This window comes from Hyperoodon ampullatus (genome assembly GCF_949752795.1).
Source record: "Hyperoodon ampullatus genome assembly, chromosome: 2".
NCBI lineage: Eukaryota > Metazoa > Chordata > Mammalia > Artiodactyla > Ziphiidae > Hyperoodon > Hyperoodon ampullatus.
In genome coordinates, this window is record NC_136915.1 from 83,188,815 (window position 1) to 83,201,597 (window position 12,783).

The following is a 12,783-nucleotide window of genomic DNA, read 5'->3' on the forward strand; positions in this document are numbered from 1 at the left end:
TTCTTTTTCAGGTAGACTGCCTATTTCCTCTTCATTTGTTTGGTCTGGAGGGTTTTTACCTTGCTCCTTCATCTGCTGCGTATTTCTCTGTCTTCCTATTTTGCTTAACTTAGTGTGTTTGGGTTCTCCTTTTCTCTGGCTACAGGTTTGTAGTTCCCATTGTTTTTGGTGTCTGCCCCCAGTGGGTAAGGTTGGTTCAGTGGCTTGTGTAGGCTTCCTGGTGGAGGGGACTGGTGCCTGTGTTCTGGTGGATGAGGCTGGATGTTGTCTTTCTGGTGGGCAGGACCGCTTCCGGGGGTGTGTTTTTGGGTGTCTGTGAACTTAGTATGATTTTAGGCAGCCTCTCTGATAGTGAATGGGGTTATGTTCCTGTTTTGCTAGTTGTTTGGCACAGGGTGTGCAGCACTGGTGCTTGTTGATCATTGAGTGGAGCTGGGTCTTAGCATTGAGACGGAGATCTCTGGGAGAGCTGTCGCCGATTGATATTATGTGGGGCCAGGAGATCTCTGGTGGTTCAGTGTCCTGAACTCGGCTCTCCCACCTCAGAGGCTCAGGCCTGACACACAGCTGGAGCACCAAGACCCGTAGAGAACTGTGGGAAAAATCTGACTGGTGTCTTGGATGTTTCTTTGCTGGGCGGTTTATCCTGCTGGGTGCTCATGGCTGGAAGGATGCGCTGGTGGCACCCAGTGTCTCCTGGATCACTCTTGCTTGGCGCCCCTAGGACCCCCTTGGACAAGAGATGCAGCACCCGGGAACAAGGCAGTCTCTGCTCCCTCAGCACCTGGGCTGTCTGGCCCCCTCATGTATTTTAATATTAGTCTTGTAGTAGTCTCCACAGATTATCTCAGACAGGTGAAATAAACTGTCTGTGGTCTCACAAGTAACAATCAGAAAGTTTTCTAGTTAGCTGGGGGAATAAGTTGGGGAATGCCTGGGGGAGAAAAAAAGCCACACTATTTGAATTATACATCCAGTTCTCAAGTTCTTGAGTCAGGGTCTTATTTACTGTATGAGTAGTAAAACAAGAAGGAAGGAGTGGCTTGAACCCTTGGTCTCCACTTGATTTCAAGGGAAGAAACTTTTTGGTCCAGGAAGTCTCCTTCAAGATGGATATCAGTAGTAGGGATGAAAAAAAAATGCTACTCTAATAATAATAGCATTATAGATAGAAATAGTCTTTGTGTGTCATCAAATTTCAAAAGCAAATAGTAGTAGTAGTAGTGAGTATTGTTGAAATATGATTCGACTCCTGCTGCTCAGTTACCTGTATCATATGAGTGTGCTACGTCATCCCAAGTCTGTGGTCAGGATTTGTCCAGTTTCTCCAATCCTCAGTCACATCCCTGCTCTCATTTACCAATTGTCTTAACATACCCACTTGAATATATTTAATATGCATCCTGTATATGTATGTGTCCTTATAAAATATTTGGTGGTGTTATGTATGCATTTTTTCAGTTTGCTTAAATGATAATTGTGCTATATATTTTGTTCTGTTTCTGTTTTTATCAACACTTTTGCAGAATCTTTCCATGTTTTTGAATGTATGCTCCACTTCCAAGATCAAAACAATATTCTACATTTTCCAGTTAGATTTCAAGTTTTACAGTTTACCTTTATGTCTTTGGTCCATTTGGAGTTCACCTTTTTGTGTATTGTGAACTAGGGATACAACTGTTTCTCCCTTTAAGTGAGCCATTTTCTCCAACACTGTTTAGTAAATAGTACATCCTGTCTGTACAGACTTGTACTATCATTTTTATCATTAACAATTTCCCATAAATAGATCTGTTTTGGAAATACCTGTTTTGTTCAACTGGTGTTGTAGATTGTTTCTTACCAGTACAGAACAGTTTTCTCTGGAATGTGTCACAGTATCTGGTAGGGCAAGACTTCACCTCTTTTTTCTTCCTTTTAAAAGTTGACTTAGTTATTCTAGGACTTTTACTTTTTCATATTAATTTTCTGAAGTGTTTGACTTCAAAAAATTCTGCTGGGGTTTTCGTTGGAATTTCATTGAATTTATATGCTAAAGATTATCTGCCCAATACTGTGAAATTTAGCTTGCATCAACTCCATTTGGGAGAAGCAGGAGTATTCTAGACACTCTTAACATCCTGTAAAAAGAAAAGGTACGGACTGGAGGTCTAATGGGTGTTGAGAAGAGCATTCATAACCCAACAGCAAAGGTAGGGAGTACAGAGCTTAAGGAAAGGGCAGGTGGTTCATTCAACTCCTTTATTTGTTTTGGTTTTCTGTGTAAATTTCTCAGGTTTGACTTATACATGAGAGGCAGCGTAGCCTTGATGCAAGATGAGAGATACAGCTTTGTAGCCATAGACCAGAGTCAACTGAGCACCCAGAAGCACTATTCTCCCAATCAAAAAGTCTATTTATGAAGGAACTTTTACAGTATGTGAACTGGGAAAAATATTTCCAACTTGTGTAATAATGAAGTTCAAAGTATATAAGATGCTCTTGAAAATCATTATGGAAAGGATTAACATTTCAGTTTTAAAAACAGGCAAAGAACATCAACTGAAGTTCCCAGAAGACATACAAATTGTTAACAAATTTATGAGGAAAAAAAGCTTCTCAATAATAGAAATGTAGATGGAAATTTGTGCTTGTGTGTGTTGTCAAATAGCGAAAGGATAATGGTCACTCCATTTTGGTGGGGGTGTGGGCCATCAAGTACTACTTTGATAGTGTCAGAGTGTTGGTTTTTAAAAATTAATTAATTAATTAGTTAGTTTATATTTTATCTTTGGCTGTGTTGGGTCTTTGTTGCTGCGCCCAGGCTTTTTCTAGTTGCAGCGAGTAGGGCTACTCTCATTGCGGTGCTCAGACTTCTCGTTGTGGTGGCCTGTCTTGTTGCGGAAAACGGGCTCTAGGTGTGTGGGTTTCAGTAGTTGTGGCATGTGGGCTCTAGAGCTCAGGCTCAGTAGTTGTGGCGCCCGGGCTTAGTTGCTCCACAGCATGTGGGATATTCCCTGACCAGGGCTCAAATCTGTGTCCCTTGCATTGGCAGGCGGATTCTTAACCACTGCACCACCAGGGAAGTCCAGTGTCAGAGTGTTATTGGTACCATTTTTGAGATTCATTTGACAATATGTATCACATTAAATATATACATAATATGGGTTTGGAGGAAATGGGATGTTTAAATGAAACAGTACTCGTCATGAGATGATAATTGAAACTGGGTGGTGAATGATGGTTCATTATACTTGTCTACTTTTGTATATATTTATAATTTTCTACAATAAAAGGGAAAATGTATATTCTTTGATATAGTAATTATTCTTTATGAATTTATCTTATATAGTATTTGGAATACTTTAAAAATAAAATGTAAAAGGATGAACTTTGTATTATTGCCTGTAATAGTAAAACACTAGAAAATCCTCAATGTCCCTCAGTTGGGTAATAGTTGGAAAGTAGCTTAACAGCTGATGGAAAGATTATCTTACATACTTTTATTATACAGATGGACATTACATAAGCTAAGATACATTGTTATGTGAGAAAGCTTGTAGAGCAGTACATGTAATAATCCACTTCTTTTAAAACATATGTAAATTATATCTACATATGGATTATATATGTAAGAAAAATCAGGAGACGAACAGTTTTCTTTTCATCATTACTTCTTTTCAGGAAGTAGCATGGGAATTTTCAGTTTTGATTTCTATATTATTTATTTAAACAGCTGCATGTTTACCTTTGTAATCAGAAAGGAAATAATAAATTCTGAAATTCTAAAAATGAGTTTAATTTCTAGTAAAGGATACATTCTAGAGAGGAGGGAAGTAATCAGTGACAGTAAGGGGGGGATAGCATAGGGAGATCAGCTCAGTGCTTTGTGACCACCTAGAGGGGTGGGATGGGGGTATGGGAGGGAGATGCAAAAGGGAGGAGATACGAGGATATATGTATATGTATAGCTGATTCACTTTGTTATACAGCAGAAACTAACACACCACTGTAAAGCAATTATACTCCAAGAAATATGTTAAAAAATGGGGGGAAGTTCCTTAGAGGGGAAGATGTACATTGTTTATCCTGGTTATGTTTGAGTTGTGGTATTATGGGTCATTGGGTCATTTACCCTTTCTTACTTTGTTTTCTCTAAAATTTCTTTGGGCAGAGGAATTTTCTTTTTTTCTTTTATTTTTTTACAATCCACACAAGGAATAGCTTTATTATTACCATAATGTCAAATTTAGGGGCAGAGGAATTTTAAAAGAGGGTAATAATTTTACAGAATATCTGTTTATTAAAGCAGTTTTATATAATACATGATTTATGTTCTCCATGTTTATATGGACAAAAGATTGGTGTGCATTTGCCTTAGAATGTGAATTAGACTCTTTTGTTTACTCAGAGCAAACTGAGATTATTTGTGCATAGATTCATTTTTAGAAAAAAATGTTACTTTAAATGTAGATGTTTTTGAATTGAATTTGAACTTTATAAATTCCATATAACCTTTCTGACTTTTATGTACGCTGCCCTATATAGAGCATTGAGGATACAACTGTGAATAAGAGTAACACACACATTCCCTGGTTTTGGTGGAATGTTTGGGTGGGAGAGTGGTGGTGTGTGTTGCAGTGGGTTTCAGACTAAATGGGGATGACTGTAAGAGCAGAGACAGTTAAATATGTATAATTTTCTCCCAAAGGTTTGGCTGTGAATGGGAGGGAAGAAATAATAGGAAGTGGCTGGAGGGGCAGAAGGAATCAAGGGAATTTTAGTTCTCCTCTTTTCCTGCCTCGATCCTTGCAAGTTTTTAAGAATAGTTGAATGCTACTGGGAGGTGCCAGTAGAAAGATTTATTGAATGCTGGCTCTGGTCTGTAATTCTATAACCTTGGTCAAGTTATTTAATCTGTCTTCTTAGAGTTACAGTTTTTTCATATGTAAAAAGGGATCTGTGAAATCGTTATCTGTAAAAATGTCTCCATAACATTGTTCTGAGTATTATCTCTGTTCCTCTGGCACAGTAAATGGCTCATAATGGGGGCTTAACAAATGATCTGTGAAAGAATAAATATGCAGAAAGCTTAATGTGTGGTTGAGCACATAGTAATCACTCAAGTAACTTTTCCCCAGAAGTTTGGCTGTGAATGGAAGGGAAAAAATAAGGAGGTGGTAGTGGGAGGGGGGCATAAGGAATCAAGGGCAACTGTTATTAGATTAGGTACCGTTGATACACGATACACCAGAAATATTAGCAGAAGCAAGGTGGAAACACTAGGAGATGGAAAAAAAATTTTTAATGGTTCATTTCTTAAGATCTAAGGTCATACATGTCCTTGTGTAGTGGGAGTAATGTAATGGAGAGTAAGATGGGGACAGACCTTGCCATCAAAGGTGAAAAAGGGAGGGAATTTGTTGAAGCAATAGCAGAGCATATGAAACTATCTGGGAATGTTTGCAGTTTTGAGTTTTGTAAATCTTCCACTCTAGAATTGGAAGGCTCTAGGTCATTGTAGTCACCCTGGCGTTCTGTTGAGGTCATTTCTCACCCATAATTAATTAGGTTGCTCAGGCTTTAAGTTAGTTTTTTTAACTTAAGGGAAACAAAGTCCTGCTGTGACCACTGGATTTGTAGCTTTCTAGAAAGTTGCTTGCTCATAGGGTCATTTTCATACTGTGATTTGAAGGTATTGTTTCACTGTCTGGAGAAAGTTCTCAGCCTGGCGTTGAGCATTCCTGCTGATAAAATTTATTGTAGTGACTCATTCTCCATTTTTACTTATCTAGGACTCATCTTGTCAGGCTTTTAAGTCTTTTAACCCTTCTAATTTTAGTATTGAAGTGCCTTTTCCTTACAGCTGACTCTGACAGTAATGTATGACAATATATATTCCTTTATTTAGATCATGGCTCTTAAAATGTGATCCATGGGTCCTTTCAGGTAGTCTGCAAGGTCTAAACTATTTTCATGATAATACTAAGATGTTGTTTGCTTTCCCACTGTGTTGACATTTGTACAATGGCGTAAACACACTGTTTGGTCAGACTGCTGTGTGCCTTAGCATGAAACAAGGCATCAAACTGTGCTAGCATTCTTTATTTTTGAGCACTCACAGTAAAACAAACAAAACACACATGTGCACACACACACAGAAAACCCCATTTTGTTCAAGAACATTCTTGATGAAACAGTAGAAATTATTTTCACTAAATCTTAATCTTGAGTTTAGGTTTTTAATGTTAGGTATGACAGAATAGGAAGTATATATATATAAAGTATTAATGCCATTGTTTGAGTAGCTGGCTGAGCTAGTAGCTTTTCCATGGAACACCATTATTTACTTGAAACAGTGACTTGCTTTGGTATATGGTGGATACTTTCTTGACACACTTGTTTCACTTATATTTACTTTACTTACCATTTTTGGTTTTCTAGATTTGTTCCTATGAGTTGGAGCTGACATCTGGTGTCATTACTTAAATACAATTTTGTTCCCACCAACACCTTTGTGCTCTTATTGTCAAATATATTACATTCTTGTATGTTATAGGTCTAACAATACAGTTATGTACATATTTTTCCATATGTTTCCTTTAGAGGAAATATGCATTTATACTGTCTTTTATAATTACCTTATTACTTTTCCTAGTGTTTTTTTAATGTGTGTGTGTGTGTGTGTGTGTGTATTTGAATTTCTACCTTGGTTTACTTAATTTCAACCTTAAGAACCTCCTTTATTTCTTGTAAGGTAGCCCTGCTAGCAACAAATTCTCTCAGATTTTGTTTGTCTGGGAGTATCTTTATTTCACCTTCATTTTTGAAAGACAGTTTTGCTGGCTATAAGATTCTTGATTGACAGTTTTTTTTCTTTCAGTGCTTTGAATATGTCATTTCACTGCCTTCTGGCCTTCATTGTTTCTGATGACAAGTTAACCTTACTGGGGTTTCCTTGCATGTGATGAATTATTTTTCTTGCTGCTTTCAAGATTTTCTCTGTCTTTCAGCATTTTTACTGTGGTTTGTCTGGATGTGTATCTCTTTGTATTTATCCTACTTGGAGTTTGTTTAACTTCTTGGTTATGTAGATGAATGTTTTTTAGCAGATGTGGGATGCTATCAGTCATTATTCCTTTGGATATTTTTATTTTTTTTAATTTTAAGTTTTTAAATAAATTTTATTTATTTATTTATTTATTTTTGGCTGCATTGTGTCTTTGTCGCCGTGCCTGGGCTCTCTCTAGTTGTGGAGAGCAGGGGCCACTCTTCGTTGCAGTGTGCGGGCTTCTCATTGTGGTGGCTTCTCTTGTTGCGGAGCATGGGCTCTAGGCACGTGGGCTTTAGTAGTTGTGGTTCGCGGGCTCCAGAGCGCAGGCTCAGCAGCTGCGGTGCACGAGCTTAGCTGCTTCGTGGCATTTGGGATCTTCCCAGACCAGGGCTCTAACCCATGTCCTGGGCATTGGAAGGTGGATTCTCAATTACTGCGCCACCAGGGAAGCCCATATTCCTTTGTATATTTTTAAAATGTAGTGTATCTTTCAAACTGAAACTTTATACACTTTAGAAGTGTGTAGAGTTTCTCCTCCCTCCTCCAAGCCACTGGTAATCCCCATTCTACTCTCTGTCTCTATCAATTTGCCTGCTCTTATAACCTTATGTAAGTGGAATTGTACAGTATTTGTCCATTTTGTCTGGCTGATTTTGCTTTAGCGTAATGTCTTTAAGGTTTGTTCATGTTGTAGTTTATGACAGAATTTCCCAGAATTTGTTTATCCTTATAGGTATTGGAAACATTTTTTTTTCCCTACTTGTTTTGTTTTTACTTAACTTTTATACTGTTTTTGAATTATCGTCTATCTAGTTTTACGTACTGTTGTATGTTTAGTTAGTAAAAAAAAATCTAAATTGGGAAAGTGAAACCAAACAAATACGGCTTTGTTTTCTTTAAGAAAGCTGTTGGTGGTACGCTATGCTGTTTATACAATAACTGATATATAAGTTACAATGTAATTTTGGAGTATGTAACTTTGGGGTCTTATGCTTAAAAAATGTAAGTAATCTTATAATTGGCTTTTCATTTGAGTATGATTTGTGAAATTGGTGGCTCCTGGTTTTTTTTTTTTAAACTTCCAGTCTGCATATTTGAGGGACTGTGACACATTCCCGTCAATAAACAAGGCTTAATTCAGTAGTGATTCCCTGTAGGTAGGTCATGACTACCCTTCCAATGGGTTGAATATACCCAACTACTCAGAGTCAGTGGTTAGTGTGTTTTAACTACGTGTGGCATAATCTTATTTTAAGTTGAAGTACAGTTGATTTGCAGTGTTTCATGTGTACAGCAGAGCAATTCAGTTATACATATACATATATATGTGTATATGTATGTATTCTTTTTTTTTTGCGGTAGGCGGGCCTCTCACCACTGTGGCCTCCCCTGTTGCAGAGCACAGGCTCCGGACACGCAGGCTTAGTGGCCATGGCTCACGGGCCCAGCCGCTCCGCGGCGTGTGGGATCCTCCCGGACTGGGGCCCGAACCTGTGTCCCCTGCATCGGCAGGCGTACTCTCAACCACTGCGCCACCAGGGAAGCCCTGTATTCTTTTTTTTGTTCACATGGCATGCGGGGTCTTAGTTCCCTGACCAGGGATTGACCAGTGACCCCTGCTTTGGGAGTGTGGAGTCTTAACCGTGGACTGCCAGGGAAGTCCCTATATATGTATTCTTTTTCCGATTTCTTTCCCATTATAGGTTATTACAAGATATTGAATATTGTTTCCTGTGCTATACAGTAGGTCCTTGTTGTTTATCTGTTTTACATATAGTAGTGTGTATCTGTTGGCCTAATCATTTTTATTCTTTATCAAGTGCTTATGAAATTATACCATGCAGCTTCTTTTAGTTTATCTAAACCTAGATATGAGATTCACAGCATCCTTTGCTCATGACCATGGCCTACCCACTTCAACTTACAGCTGTCATTTTGATGAGAGCTGCCCTGAATATGTTACCTTGGAGTGGTTGCTGAATCCTGGCCTCATTGAATGAAAATTGACAACTGCTATCATTTTATTTTAAACTTCTTTGTTTCTGGAGTTTTTATGATTTGAGGTACTTGTTAATATTTTCCCTAAATGTAAGGTTTTCACTAAGTAAAAAAATTTGATTAATACATGAAATATATGATTGTTTAAAATAAGCTCTTTAAGTAAATCAGTCCTGTTTTGTTTTGTTTTATTAATTTTTATTGGAGTATGGTTGCTTTACAATGTTGTGTTCGCCTCCACAGCACAACAGAGTGAATCAGCCATACACATACAGATATCCCCTCCCTTTCAGTCAGTCTTATATATGGTTATTTATTTCCTAAACAGAGACTCTACAGGGGCAGGTAATTCACTGGTCCACAAGCGGTCTCCTTTACGTCGAAACCAAAAGACCCCAACAAGCTTGACCAAGCTGTCTTTACAGGATGGACATAAAGTCAAAAAGCCAGCATGTAAATTTGAAGAGGGTCAGGATGTCCTAGCTAGATGGTCAGATGGCTTGTTTTATCTTGGAACTATCAAAAAGGCAAGTTACCTTAATATCTTTTGCTGTTTCTGCAGTAAACTTGTAATAATACTGAACTGAAATTTAACTTCATGGTTTTGATTTTAAAAGAAATCACCATAAGTTTTCCTCTGTATTTCAGATAAACATATTGAAACAGAGCTGCTTCATCATATTTGAAGACAGTTCTAAATCCTGGGTTCTCTGGAAGGACATTCAAACAGGCAGGTGCTACTATTTCCCTTGGACACGATTTACACTAAAATTTTATTTTCTTCAGCTTGTCATTTTCTAGTGTTTTCTGTTTAGTACAGTGTATTAAGATAACTAAAAAAGTCAGTGTATTCTTCAGTCTTCAAGGAGTTATAATCTATTTTATAGACCATAAGAAGAACAAGAATTGCTCTGTTAGGGTAGAGATAGATTAGATGACAGATGCATCACTGATGCACATATATAAATTATTGTTAGGACCCTTCTAAGAACTTTGAAGAAAAATTTTAGTTACTAATATGAGTAACACGGCTTCACCTTTGCTGTTATTTGCCTGTATTAGTACAAAGTAATATAGAGAGCTAATATTTATTGAGAATGTACTGTTTGCCAGATGTTTTGGGGAATTAGGACTATTAAATAGCTTTAGAATGATAGAAGTATTCATTGATAAGAATAGTTTAAAATTACTGCTTAGTTACGGTTTTTTATGTTTAGATGGGAAGATGAGGCTGTACTTGGGTACAAGTAAAAATGAATACGGGTATGCTTTGGTTTGGTTATAGGTATGTTTCTTGTTATGCTTTTTATTTTTGCAAGCTATAATTGCTGTATGTTGTTTGAATCTGCTAAATAAAGGTATTTTTTCAGGTACCTCTTTCATGGAAAGTGCTTTATTTATGAAAAATTATGAATAGTAAAAATCTGAGCACTTCAGCTGCACACTAAAGCCCCACTTTTGGTATCCTTTTAATGGGTTAATGGGCCTGCACTAAGGTGTTTTTATATCTCCCCCTGTAGAAAGGAGACAAATTCTGTAAAGTATTTATCAATTGGGTTTTTAATTTGAATCCCAAATGCGACTTTATGGTAGGTTACTGCTGTGTTCAATTTCTTGATTTCACTCTTAGTTTTTTTTTAAAGAATAAAAAAAGTTTTGGTAAAGGAATTGGAATGTTGTAGTTGCCATTTTTATACATGGTACTTAGGGATTAGGTGGAGAACTCAATAGCTGTTACTCTAGTAAAATGTCTTTCTAGTGAAATAAACTTTTTACAGTTTTTAGGACTGATCAGTTTAAAGGTCTAAAGTTACGTTTTGAATCTCAAATTGAGGGGTCAGTGAGGAAAGGAATAGGAGGTCTCCAGCAGTAGTGATATTGAACAGATCTTATTACCCTGCATACAGAATTATCCCTTTTGCTTAGTTTGTAAATATGGTTCTCTCTGGTGGAACTGAAACATGTTATACTGCTTCTGTTCCCATTGTATTAACTATGTGTCCCTTTCAACTTTTCTACCTTTTTGAGGTTCCTGTGGGTTAAATATGGGTCTGTCTTTTCTGTCTTCTTCCCTCCCTCCCATCCTTCCTCCCTTCCAGAAAGGAAGAAGAAAACCAGTTGTACATAGATAGAAAGTTGTTGTGAAAGTGAGGGGGTCTTGTCCTACGTGTGGCATATCCAGTATATCAGTTCAGTGGTCTGTGGTTGTTTTTTCCTCGCTGGCTCGTTTTACTATCCTTATAATGAGATAGGATAGCTCCTTGGCCATTTAACTCTTTGTAACACACAGAAAGTAGCACACATGTATGTAACTTGCAGTTGATACAGAATGAGTAAGTGAACCTGAAAATTGCAATATGGCAGATGTCAGTGTGGAGTGTAGCTTTAGTGGTTTTCTTCCTCTAAGGATCCTGCTTATAGTAGTTATATATCAAAAATAACTTAATAAGTTATAGTAATTTCACTCATAAGATTCTTTAAAAAAATTTTCATAAATAGGAACAATGTATAGTCATATTAGTAGTCAAAGAAGTGTACATTACAACAGGGAGATAGCATATTAAAACCATTAAATAATTTTAAAAGGATTTTTTTTTTTTTTTTGTGGTACGCGGGCCTCTCACTGTTGTGGCCTCTCCCATTGCGGAGCACAGGCTCCGGACGCGCAGGCTCAGCGGCCATGGCTCACGGGCCCAGCCGCTCCGCGGCATGTGGGATCTTCCCGGACCGGGGCACGAACCCGTGTCCCCTGCATTGGCAGGCGGACTCTCAACCACTGCGCCACCAGGGAAGCCCCTTAAAAGGATTTTTAACCTTAATACCTAATACTGTTATGGTTTCTGTGAAAATGATACACTGCTGGTGGCAATGTAAATTTCTATTTTGGATATTTAATAGTTGCATTAAATACATAAAGATGTTTTATATGCTTTCATCTATACAGCAGACTCATTTGTAGCAGTTTATTCAAAAGAAATAATTCATAAGTAAAAAATCTAGATGAAAAATATTTGCTGTAGCCTTATTTTAACAATAACAAAAAATTTGGTATATCTAAGATGAAATGGCTTTATAGTCATTTGGGTTTAGAGTGAGGGAGACTACAGAAGGCCACTAAGCTACACAGAAAGTTTTTGTAAACTTGATGTTAAAAAAGACATGTTGGATTTCACAAGTAAAGGCAATTCTCTGCTTCCTCAGGATTGTTTCCTGAGGGTGAACACATATTGTTTGCCGGATCAGCATCCTCTTTTACGAGGAACTGCCTTCTCCTACACCAGTCCACATGGTTATAGTGGGAGTCAGATCAGGCACCTACCACAATCTGGGGCTATTGGCCCTTTTCCAGGAAGTTGCAGATTTGGACTGAGAGGTTCTAGGCTCAGTCTGGTCGCTCTCCTGACTGGAGCCATAAAGTGAGAAACTGTGGGAAGCCACATCCAGCCAAGCGAACAAAGCCTGGGAGAGGAAAGGAAAGAGGACAAGAGCCAAAACAAAAAAGGAAAAATGCAAAAAATGAACAAGCAAAAAATTTGGTAACCTGCATATCTAAGAATAGAGTCATAATAGAGTAAACTTGGTTCTTTCCACTGGATAGAATATTATACAGCTTTTAGAAGTTATATGTTTGAAAACTACAGTGTGAGAAATGCTTTTGATGGAAGAAACATTACATAGTATTAATGAAAAAAGAAGCATCTCACAGTGGAGAGAATATGGACTCTGGTGTATCTGGGTTTGAATCCTAGCCT